This window comes from Bufo gargarizans, chromosome 6 (assembly GCF_014858855.1).
Source record: "Bufo gargarizans isolate SCDJY-AF-19 chromosome 6, ASM1485885v1, whole genome shotgun sequence".
Taxonomy (NCBI): domain Eukaryota; kingdom Metazoa; phylum Chordata; class Amphibia; order Anura; family Bufonidae; genus Bufo; species Bufo gargarizans.
Window position 1 is genome coordinate 156,522,283 of NC_058085.1, and position 12,196 is coordinate 156,534,478.

Consider the following 12,196-nt stretch of genomic DNA (forward strand, 5'->3'; position numbering starts at 1 on the left):
AAGATTGTGTTGTCAGCTTCCACATGTCCGTTAGGTAAATTATAGAGCATGTTCTATTGGTGTCTGCATTGCGGACAAGAATAGTCATTTCTAGTGACGGTAATGAAAAAAATTTGGAATGCATATGTGTGCTACCAGTTAGACTGAATTCACACGTCCATGGAACCTGGTCCGTGAGATACCGGACTGGGATCCTGCTTAGTGCAGGAGCGCACGGTGTCATTGGTTGCTATGACGCTGTGTTCTTCGTGCCGCTGCGGTCCCTCAGGTGACTAATGTCAGGAAATCAAGGAGATTGGCTGAGCGTGGAGGAATCTAACAGCCTCCTTGATTTCTCTTGATTTAGTCTTGATAGGGTTAATGACCACTTCCCTTTTCTCAGCTATTGAACAGTGGTCATCACTTCTACCCTTTATAGTCTGACCCCACCCTTCTGACTATGCGGTAGATAGCTTCATTTGGGTTTGGCTCAGCTGGCTCAGTTTGTGTCTGGTGTTGCTGCTCTTCCGAAGAAGAAGTTAAGTGTCGCGTTTGTTTGTGTTTGTTATATTCCCTTTTGTTTGTATCTGGACCTGAGACATAGACATAGACTTCCATTCATCCATCTGGGGAGGAATGGTTGTCTCTGGTCCTAACCTTTTCCAGGGCCTTACAGGGATATAAAGGCAATACAATAACGTGGCATATCGCTATTGTCTATAGCTTTCCAAATGACAAAAGAAAGTCATAACTATAAGGTAATGGAATAGGAGTTATCTGCAAGGGTATTTTATATTCTTGGTCTTTAGTCAGTGGTGTAACTTGAAGCTCCTGTAATATGCCATATAATACTGGTGTCTTCCTATGTGGCAGAGGCCTGCTCAGGCACCAGGGTTGCAGCTGTTACCTCTAGATCTCTGTCTTCCTGTTCAGTCACATTATAAGGCCTCATGCACACGACAGTGTTTTTTCACTGTCAGTGATTTGGCTTCAGTGGTCCGTGTCCGATTTTGCTTCAGTTGTGTTTCTTTGTGTCTTCCTTTTTTTTTTTGTCTGACAGGGGGAAAAAAGGAAGGTTAATGAAAAGTGTAATTTTATTGCACCAAGGTCTTGTAGAAAAAAACGGACACGGACGCGGACACGGATGACATACCAGTTGTGCATCCATTTTTTTTTACGGACCCATTGTCTTCAATGGGTCCGTTTTCCACTGACAAGAATAGGACAGGTTATATTTTTTTGACGGACTGGAATCACGGATCACGGACACGGAGAAAAAACAAAGAACTATCAGTTTTTTTTCACAGCTCCATAGAAATGAATGGGACCTCCGCTAAACAGTCGTGTGCATGAGGCCTAAAGGTGAGAGGAGCTCCAAAAATATTTTACTTTTTAGGTAGCAGTTCTGTGCCATTGTCTTATTGAAAATATTTGCGATTATTCATAAAAACATGTCCAAAATCAAAATGTCAGCCACAGCTAGCAGATGGCCATATCACCACTAACCTGCATCTCATGGTCACTGGAAATGACAACGCTCCCACTTTTTCCTGGTACAATTTTAAACCTGATTTAGATTAAATGGTTTGTATCATTAGATTGGAAAGACTACTTTTCTTCTGCCTGGAGGTTTCCATCTATTATGTGATTTTTATTTTTATTACATTATTATTAATAATATTATTTTTATATATACAGTCCTGATCAAAGTTTAAGACCACTTGAAAAATTGCAAAAAATCATATTTAGCATGGCTGGATCTTAACAAAGTTCCAAGTAGAGCTTTAACATGCAACAAGAAGAAATGGGAGTGAGACAAAACATTTTTTGAGCATTCAATTTAATGAAAACAACGAATAAACTGAAACAGGCTGTTTTTCAGGTGATCAAAAGTTTAGGACCACGCCTCCAAAAAAAACCTAAACCCCCCCAAAACAGAAATCCAACTTCCAAACATGAACTCAGTAATGGGTAGCTCCGCTGTTATTGCTTATCACTTCCAACATTTGTTTCTGCATGCTTGATGCAAGCGTTTCCATGAGGTGAGTGGGAACATTTCTCCAAGTGGTGAAGACGGCCGCACGAAGGCCATCTACTGTCTGGAACTGTTGTCCATTTTTGTAAACTTCCCTTGCCATCCATCCCCAAAGGTTCTCAATTGGATTAAGATCAGGGGAACACGCAGGATGGGCCAAAAGAGTTATGTTATTCTCCTGGAAGAAGTCCCTTGTCGGGCATTGTGTACTGTAGCGTTGTCCTGTTGAAAAACCCAGTCGTTACCACACAGACAAGGGCCCTCAGTCATGAGGAATGCTCTCTGCAGCATCTGGACATAGCCAGCGGCCGTTTGACGCCCCTGCACTTCCTGAATCTCCATTGTTCCACTGAAGGAAAAAGCACCCCAGACCATTATGTCGCCCCCTCCACTGTGGCGCGTAGAAAACATCTCAGGTGGGATCTGCTTGTTATGCCAGTAACGTTGGAAACCATCAGGACCATCAAAGTAAAAAAAATTCTCATTAGAGAATAAAACTTTCTTCCACCTTTGAATGTCCCATGTTTGGTGCTCTCTTGCAAAGTCCAAACGAGCAGTTCTGTGGCGTTCAAGGAGACGAGGTCTTTGAAGACGTTTTTTGTTTTTGAAGCCCTTCAGTCTCAGATGCCGTCTTATGGTTATGGGACTGCAGTCAGCACCAGTAAGGGCCTTAATTTGGGTTGAGGATCGTCCAGTGTCTTGACGGACAGCCTTGATTGGATCCTCCGGCTCAGTGCTGGTGAAATTTTTTTGGGTCTTCCACTTGACGTCCCAACTCAGCAGCGATGGCACACTGTGAGAGACCCTGCTTATGCAGTTCAACAACCCGACCACGTTCAAAAAGGGAGAGTTTCTTTGCCATCACAAAGTGTGACTACCTGACAGAAAATGACAATGAATCCACATCTTTGCACAGATTTGGCCTTTTAAAGGCATGTGGTCCTAAAATTTGGATAAGCTGAAAAACAGCCTGTTTCAGTTTAATCGTTATTTTCAATTAATTGAATGCTCAAAAAATGTTTTGTCTCGCTCTCATTTCTTCTTGTTGCATGTTGAAGCTCTACTTGGAACCTTGTTAAGATCCAACAATGTAAAATATGATTTTTTGCCATTTTTCAAGTGGTCTTAAACTTTTGATCAGGACTGTATGTATTCTGTACCATAATATTTTGAAACTAATCGGGCATGAAGTCTGTTTGGAAAATCTGCAGTAAGGAATAGTTTAATGGAAATAAATGGTGTTTCCTACCTCATTAAGGGCTTATGCACACGAACCTACAGTCGTGGCCAAAAGTTTTAAGAATTACACAAATATTAGTTTTCACAAAGTTTGCTGCTAAACTGCTTTTAGATCTTTGTTTCAGTTGTTTCTGTGATGTAGTGAAATATAATTACACGCACTTCATACATTTCAAAGGCTTTTATCGACAATTACATGACATTTATGCAAAGAGTCAGTATTTGCAGTGTTAGCCCTTCTTTTTCAGGACCTCTGCAATTCGACTGGGCATGCTCTCAATCAACTTCTGGGCCAATTCCTGACTGATAGCAACCTATTCTTTCATAATCACTTCTTGGAGTTTGTCAGAATTAATGGGTTTTTGTTTGCCCACCCGCCTTTTGAGGATTGACCACAAGTTCTCAATGGGATAAAGATCTGGGGAGTTTCCAGGCCATGGACCCAAAATGTCAAAGTTTTTGTCCCGAGCCACTTAGTTATCACTTTTGCCTTGCCGGTGCTCCATCATGCTGGAAAATGCATTGTTCTTCACCAAACTGTTGTTGGATCGTTGGAAGAAGTTGCTGTTGGAGGGTGTTTTAGTACCATTCTTTATTCATGGCTGTGTTTTTGGGCAAAATTGTGAGTGAGCCCACTCCCTTGGATGAAAAGCAACCCCACACATGAATGGTCTCAGGATGCTTTACTGTTGGCATGACACAGGACTGATGGTGGCGCTCACCTTTTCTTCTCCGGACAAGCCTTTTTCCTGATGCCCCAAACAATCGGAAAGAGGCTTCATCGGAGTATATGACTTTGCCCCAGTCCTCAACAGTCCATTCACCATATTTTCTGCAGAAGATCAATCTGTCCCTGATGGTTTTTTTTGAGAGAATTGGCTTCTTTGCTGCCCTTCTTGACACCAGGCCATCTTCCAAAAGTCTTCGCCTCACTGTGCGTGCAGATGCGCTCACACCTGCCTGCTGCCATTCCTGAGCAAGCTCTGCACTGGTGGCACTCCAATCCCACAGCTGAATCCTCTTTAGGAGACGATCCTGGCGCTTGCTGGACTTTCTTGGATGCCCTGAAGCCTTCTTAACAAGAATTGAACCTCTTTCCTTGAAGTTCTTGATGATCCTATAAATTGTTGATTGAGGTGCAATCTTAGTAGCCACAATATCCTTGCCTGTGAAGCCATTTTCATGCAACGCAATGATGGCTGCAAGCATTTCTTTGCAGGTCACCATGGTTAACAATGGAAGAACAATGATTTCAAGCATCACCCTCCTTTTAACAGGTCAAGTCTGCCATTTTAACCCAATCAGCCTGACATAATGATCTCCAGCCTTGTGCTCGTCAACATTCTCACCTGAGTTAACAAGACGATTACTGAAATGATCTTAGCAGGTCCTTTAATGAAAGCAATAAAATGGAGTGGAAAGTTTTTTTGGGGATTAAGTTAATTTTCATGGCAAAGACGGACTATGCAATTCATCTGATCACTCTTCATAACAGTCTGGAGTCTATGCAAATTGCTATTATAAAAACTTAAGCAGCAACTTTTCCAATTTTTTATATTTATGTAATTCTCAAAGCTTTTGGCCACGACTGTATATTCTTTCCGTGTCAGTTCCATTTCTTTTGCGGACCGTATACGGAACCATTCATTTCAATGGGTCTGCAAAGAAAACTGAAGGTACTCCGTGTGCATTCATATGCCCTTATTTCAATTCCGCGAAAAAATAGAACATATCCTATTATTGTCCGCATTACAGACAAGGATAGTGTTGTTCTATTAAGTGCCAGCTGTTCTGTTCTGCAAAACATACAGAATGCACACGAACATCATCTGTATTTTTTGTGGATCTGTTTTTTGCGGACCGCAAAATATATACGGTTGTGTGCATGAGCCCTAGCAGAGTAGAATTTAGGGTCCAAATTTTCAATGTGGATTTCAATGCAGATTAGCAGAAAAATTCACCCTTTCTGAATATAGCCTTAAGGCTGGGTTCACACTTGAGCGTTGCGCAAACGCGCGTTTTTATGCGCGTTTTTGTAATAGTAAACGCGCGTTTGACGCGTTTGTGTGATTCACTACAGTGTCCTATGGCCACAAACGCCCCAAAAGTCGCTCATGTACTTTTTGGAGCGTCGGGCGTTTTACAGCGCGATCGTACGCGCTGTAAAACGCCCAAGTGTGAACCATTCCCATAGGGAATCATTGGTTTCTCCTTGTTGAGCGTTTTACAGCGCGTAGGAACGCGCTGTAAAACGCTCAGGTGTGAACCCAGCCTAAAGGGAACCTGTCACCTCTACTATGCTACCCTCACTGAGCGTTTCTAAATGTTCATTGTGTTACCCTAAACATATAAATTACACTTTTCATTTCATTTGCAGACGAATTCAATAAGTATTATGCATTTTTGTACTTCCCGCTTTTTATGCAAATTAAACAGAGCACATAAAAGAGTCATATCTTACTTGTGTGACCAGAGAAGAGTCACATTATCAAGCTTTGACTCATCTCAGGTTTATTTGCATATGTATCAAATCGTTTTTATACACAATAAAAGCACACAGAGCTATAGGGACTGGGTATTGCGGATGTGCTAACGGCCATCTAGCAACCCATGTCCTCAGCTCTATACACAAAATCCATGTGACAGGTTCCCTTTAAAGTCTACCCTGTTTGGATATATGGATGTTATAGATTTGCAGGGTGTTGATTTCATTCTGGAGAACCCAATCACTTGGATGGCAAATGAATTCAGTGGGTGCTGTACAACCCTATACTTGCAGGGTATTTCTGTACATGGCAGCAGCGTTTGCCAGCAACGGCAGGAATTCCATAAACTTGACCAAAGTCGCAAAAAGAAAGAGGGTTATCCTAGTTTATGTCATGGGTGTGTGAATAATGCAGGCAATGGAAAGAAGGCTGAACTTCCAGTACTACTACTAGCAGATAGTTATGATATAAAAAAAACTGTACAGGTGAATTATAATATAAAGTAAAATTCCTGATGATCCACAAATTCTGATAGTCCAGAATAAAAACAGAACCCTGAACAGGAATAACTCTGCGCTGCTTCTTGGAGTTTCTCTACTAAAATGGATGACATTATCCAATACTACAGCTCACTCAACAAGTTTTCAAAAATATCAATGTAGCTGAGAGTGGCTCACTTATAAAAGGGCAAAGATTTCATCATTCCAAAAAACTCAGGTTTAGAAAGAAGTACAAGAATACTGATATGTGGAGCACATTCTTCTTCACCAATGTATGTTAAAAAGTTTAGTCCAGTTGGATTTTTGACGTGTGGTGTTTTAGCGCCTCCATGTGGTATATTTTAAGTATTACATTAAATGAATTTAGAGTTCAACTGCAGATTTGTATTCCATGGACATACGGAAAATTACAGCATATTTATTCATGTAATAAACTTGAATTTGTTTTACAGAACATACATTTAACATACATAAAACTGGTCAGACTGGATGCGTAACAGTCCATGACATTTTTTCATTGGCAGGTGAATTAACTACCACAGTGCTGCATTTCCTTTGAATAAGACAATGGAGACCTACATTTAATTATTTCAGCCTCCATTGAATTTTTGTTGGAAAATATGGCTCCATATTGGCCAATTCACCTGTTTACGCCAGTAAGGCCTCATGCACACCATACCATGCCAGATATTCCTGTTGTGGTCTGTGAGCTGAAGGTCCGCAAAAACGGGGTCTGTAGGTCCGTGACCGTTTTTTTGTCCGTGGGTCTTCCTTGATTTTTGGAGGATCCACGGACATGAAAAAAACGTCGTTTTGGTGTCCGCCTGGCCGTGCGGAGCTAAACAGATCCGTCCTGAATTACAATGCAAGTCAATGGGGACGGATCCATTTGACGTTGACACAATATGGTGCCATTTCAAACGGATCCGTCCCCATTGACTTTCAATGTAAAGTCTGGAGTCCCTTTTATACCATCGGATCGGAGTTTTCTCCAATCCGATGGTATATTTTAACTTGAAGCATCCCCATCACCATGGGAACGCCTCTATGTTAGAATATACTGTCGGATATGAGTTAGATCGTGAAAACTCATTTCCGACAGTATATTCTAACACAGAGGCGTTCCCATGGTGATGGGGACGCTTCTAGTTAGAATATACTACAAACTGTGTACATGACTGCCCCCTGCTGCCTGGCAGCACCCGATCTCTTACAGGAGTGTCATGGAACCATGAACCAAACGTACAACAAGAGATAAGTGGAAAATAAGAAGGTTTTATTGAAGAGCAAGCCGTAAGCAAAGTCCAAACGGATGGCTAAACCGAAGCAGGGTCTTGCGGAGACAGAGGTCAGGAACCAGAAGGGTAGTCAGACGAAGCCAGGAACAGGAACCAACGGGGTAGTCAGACGAAGCCGGAATCAGGAACCAACGGGGTAGTCAGACGAAGCCGGAATCAGGAACCAACGGGGTAGTCAGACGAAGCCGGAATCAGGAACCAACGGGGTAGTCAGACGAGGCCAGGATCAGGAACCAGAAGCAGCAGCAGTCTTGGAAGCATGTGAACACAGGGGGACCAAGCAAGGAACTGAAGCCACAGACCTCCTATATATATGAGCTGGGCATCCAGCTCCTCCCAGTGGGAAGGAGGAGCCGCAGGGTGGGAGGCTACAAGAAAACCCAGAAACCAAGATGGCCGCCAGCACATGTCAAACGAAGGGAACAGCAAGGAGGTAAGACCATGACAGTACCTCCCCCTCAAGGGCCCCTCCTCCGCGGAGTAAGGAACGGTTTCTGAGGGAAGCGTGCGTGGAAGGCTCGGAGCAAAGCAGGAGCATGGACATCTGCGGAGGGAACCCAGGAACGCTCCTCTGGACCATAACCACGCCAATGGACCAAAAACTGCACCCGGCCGCGGACCAGGCGTGAGTCCAGGATATTGCTCACCTCATACTCCTCACGATTGCCCACTTGGACCGGACGAGGCCGAGGAATCGAGGAAGTGAAACGATTACACACCAGTGGCTTCAACAGGGAGACATGAAACACGTTGGAGATCCGCATGCCAGGAGGAAGCGCAAGGGCATAGGCTACCGGGTTTACCCTGCGAAGCACTCGGAAGGGACCAACAAAGCGAGGCGCCAGCTTGGGAGTGGGCACTCGAAGGTTGAGGTTGCGGGTGGACAACCATACGCGGTCTCCGACCTGGTAGGAAGGAGCGGGCGCTCGTCTGCGATCAGCCTGGAGTTTCTGGCGCTGCGCAGAGACCTCAAGGGACCTCTGGATCTGTACCCAAGAAGCAAGTAGGACGGAAAGGTGATCCTCCACAGCCGGAATATCCTGGGGAGAGAATACCTCCGGTAACACGGCAGGTTGGAACCCATAATTGGCCATGAAGGGAGACGTCCCAGAGGAAGAGTTCACCGCCGTGTTCCTGGCAAACTCAGCCCAAGGCAGGAGGTCAACCCAATTGTCTTGGTGATCGGAGACATAGCAACGAAGGAATTGCTCCAAGGCCTGATTGGATCGTTCTGCGGCCCCATTGGACTGAGGGTGGTAGGCCGAGGAGAAAGAGAGATGAATCCCCAACTGGGAGCAAAAGGCGCGCCAGAACCTGGACACAAACTGACTCCCCCGATCCGACACAATCTCCTTGGGCAAACCGTGCAACCGGAAGACCTCCCTGGCAAAAATCGAGGCCAACTCTTGTGCAGAGGGTAACTTCTTGAGAGGAACACAGTGGCACATTTTGGAAAACCGATCCACAATCATGAGAATGACCGTATGGCCTCGGGATGCAGGGAGGTCCACAATGAAATCCATCCCCAGGTGTGACCATGGACGCTCCCCGGTGGCTATGGGTTGCAAAAGGCCCAACGGAAGGTGCCGAGGGGACTTACTCTGGGCACAAACGGAGCATGCCGCTACATATGCGGCGATGTCGGAACGTAGAGAAGGCCACCAGAACAGACGTGAAACCGCCCAGGACAGCTGATTCTTTCCAGGGTGCCCCGCGGCCTTGGAGTTATGGTAGGTTCGCAACAACCGAGTGCGCAACTCCTCAGGCACAAAACATCTGCCGTTGGGTCTCCCAGAGGGAGCACCAGATTGAGCCGCCAAAATCTGCTCACCCAGAGGAGAAGTCAGGCTGGTGCGAATAGCGGCCAGGATCTGATTCGGGGGTATGACCGTAGTCGGAATCGACTCCTCCCCGGACAGCTCGGAGTACTGCCGTGATAAGGCATCCGCTCTGATGTTCTTGGAGCCGGGTAGGTAGGAGACCACGTAATTAAAACGTGACAAGAACAGAGCCCATCTGGCCTGACGTGGTGTCAATCTCTTGGCCTCAGAGAGGTAGGTCAGATTCTTGTGGTCCGTCAGGATGAGAACCGGAACCACCGAGCCCTCGAGCAAGTGCCTCCATTCTTTAAGGGCCTGCACGATGGCCAATAACTCCCTGTCACCAATCTGATAGTTGCACTCCGCGGAAGACAGTTTCCGGGAGTAAAACCCACAAGGAAGCAGAGGACCCTCTGGTGTTCTACGCTGAGACAGGAGGGCGCCTACTCCCGTCTCAGACGCGTCCACCTCGAGGACAAAAGGCAACCCAGGGTTGGGATGCGACAGAATCGGAGCCGACACAAAGGCGGACTTTAGAGCCTCAAAAGCTCGGATGGCCTCGAGCGGCCAGACCTGAGGATTACTGCCCTTCCTGGTCAGATCCGTGAGAGGCTTGGCTAGCATGGAAAAGTCCCTGATGAACTTCCGATAATAATTGGCGAAGCCCAAAAAGCGCTGCAGGGCACGAAGCCCACTGGGCTGGGGCCACTGTAAGACAGCCGAAACCTTCTCAGGATCCATGGAGAACCCCTCAGCGGAAATGATGTAACCTAAGAAGGTTACCTGGGATCGGTGAAATTCGCATTTCTCAAGCTTACCGAACAGCTTGTTCTCTCGTAAGCATTGCAACACTCGTCTGACATCCAGAATGTGAGCCTCCATGGATGCAGAATATACCAAGATGTCATCCAAATAGACCACCACACACTGCTGCAACAGGTCACGGAAAACATCGTTGATGAATTCCTGGAAGACTGCGGGCGCATTGCACAACCCAAAGGGCATAACCAAGGATTCATAATGACCGGTCCTGGTGTTAAATGCGGTCTTCCACTCATCGCCCGCCTTGATCCTTACCAGGTTATATGCCGCCCTCAGGTCGAGTTTGGTAAAGACCGTGGCCCCTTTGAGGCGATCGAACAGCTCGGAAATCAAGGGTATCGGGTAAGCGTTCTTGATCGTGATGCGATTGAGACCCCTGTAATCGATGCAAGGCCTCAACTCGCCGCCCTTCTTTTTCACAAAGAAAAATCCAGCCCCTGCCGGGGACGAGGATTTGCGAATGTGTCCGCGTGAAAGCGCCTCCCTCACGTACTCCTCCATGGCCTCATTCTCCGCTACCGACAGTGGATAGACTTTGCCACGAGGAGGAACGGCACCGGATTGTAACTCTATGGCACAATCGTATGGGCGGTGCGGAGGTAGGGCAACCGCGCGCACCTTATCGAATACATCCCGGTACTCTTCGTATTCAGGAGGCAACAGAGAGTCCGAGGAAGTACACAGCAACTTGACAGGCCCATGGATGCAACTAGCCCCACACTGCGGTGACCACGAGAGGATCTCGACCGATCTCCAATCGAAAGTCGGATTATGCTTCTGGAGCCAGGGGTACCCCAAGACCACCGAGTAGTGTGGAGACGAAATAACCTGGAGACAGACCGACTCTCTGTGAACGGCACCAATGGCTATCCCCACTGGAAGGGTCTCATGAGTCACGTGTGGCGGCAGAAGGGGTCTGCCGTCTATCGCCTCAAGAGCCAGTGGGGAACCTCGAGGCTGCAGAGGAATGGAATTGGCGGCAACGAACACTCTATCAATGAACAAACCACCAGCACCAGAGTCCACCAACGCCTGGGTCGTCACCGAGCCCCCGACCCAGGAGAGGACAACCGTGATCAGTGGTTTGTCAACACGGGAAACCGGGGACGAGGAGACTCCACCCAAGATCTGCCCCCGACAGGACCTCAGGTGCGAGCGTTCTCCCGGACGGTTCGGACATGCCAACCGAAAATGCCCACCGAGACCACAGTACATGCATCGGCCCTCGCGTCTCCGGAGTGCCCTCTCCCCCTCGGACAGGCGAGCAAACCCCCGCTGCATGGGTTCACCCCCAGACAAGTCATCCCCAGGAGGCGTGGGAGGAGAGGGAGGCACGGGTGGGACAGCAAACGTAGGCGCCAATCTGTTAGGAGACCTCCGCAGGCTCTCCTTAAAGGAAGGTCTCTCCCTGAGTCTGGTGTCAATCAAAATCAGGAAAGAAATAAGAGACTCGAGCTCCACTGGTAGGTCCTTAGCTGCAACCTCATCCTTCAAGGCATCCGAGAGACCATGAGAGAAAGCAGCGACCAGAGCCTCATTATTCCAGCCCACCTCTGCTGCCAGGGTACGAAACTCAATGGCGTATTCAGCTACGGATCGTGAACCCTGTCTGATGGACATAAGGAGCTTCGCAGCAGAGGCAGCACGAGCCGGCACATCGAATACCTTCCGAAGAGAAGCAACAAAACCGGAAAACTCGGCAACCACCGGATTGTTGTTCTCCCATAAAGGGCTGGCCCAGGCCAAGGCCTTGTCCGAGAGCAGCGAGATCAAGAAGCCCACCCTTGATCTCTCAGTAGGAAAGGCATGTGGCAGCAACTCGAAGTAAATGCCCACCTGGTTAAGGAAACCTCGGCACTGAGTTGGCTCTCCCCCAAAGCGCTGTGGAAGGGGGGCAGAACCGGTCATACCCTGAAACACCACAGGCGCAGCAACAGGTGTCAGGGTAGACTCTGGTGCAACAACCGGAGCGGCAGTAGGAGCGGGCCCAGGAGCGACAACCGACCCATCGGCAACG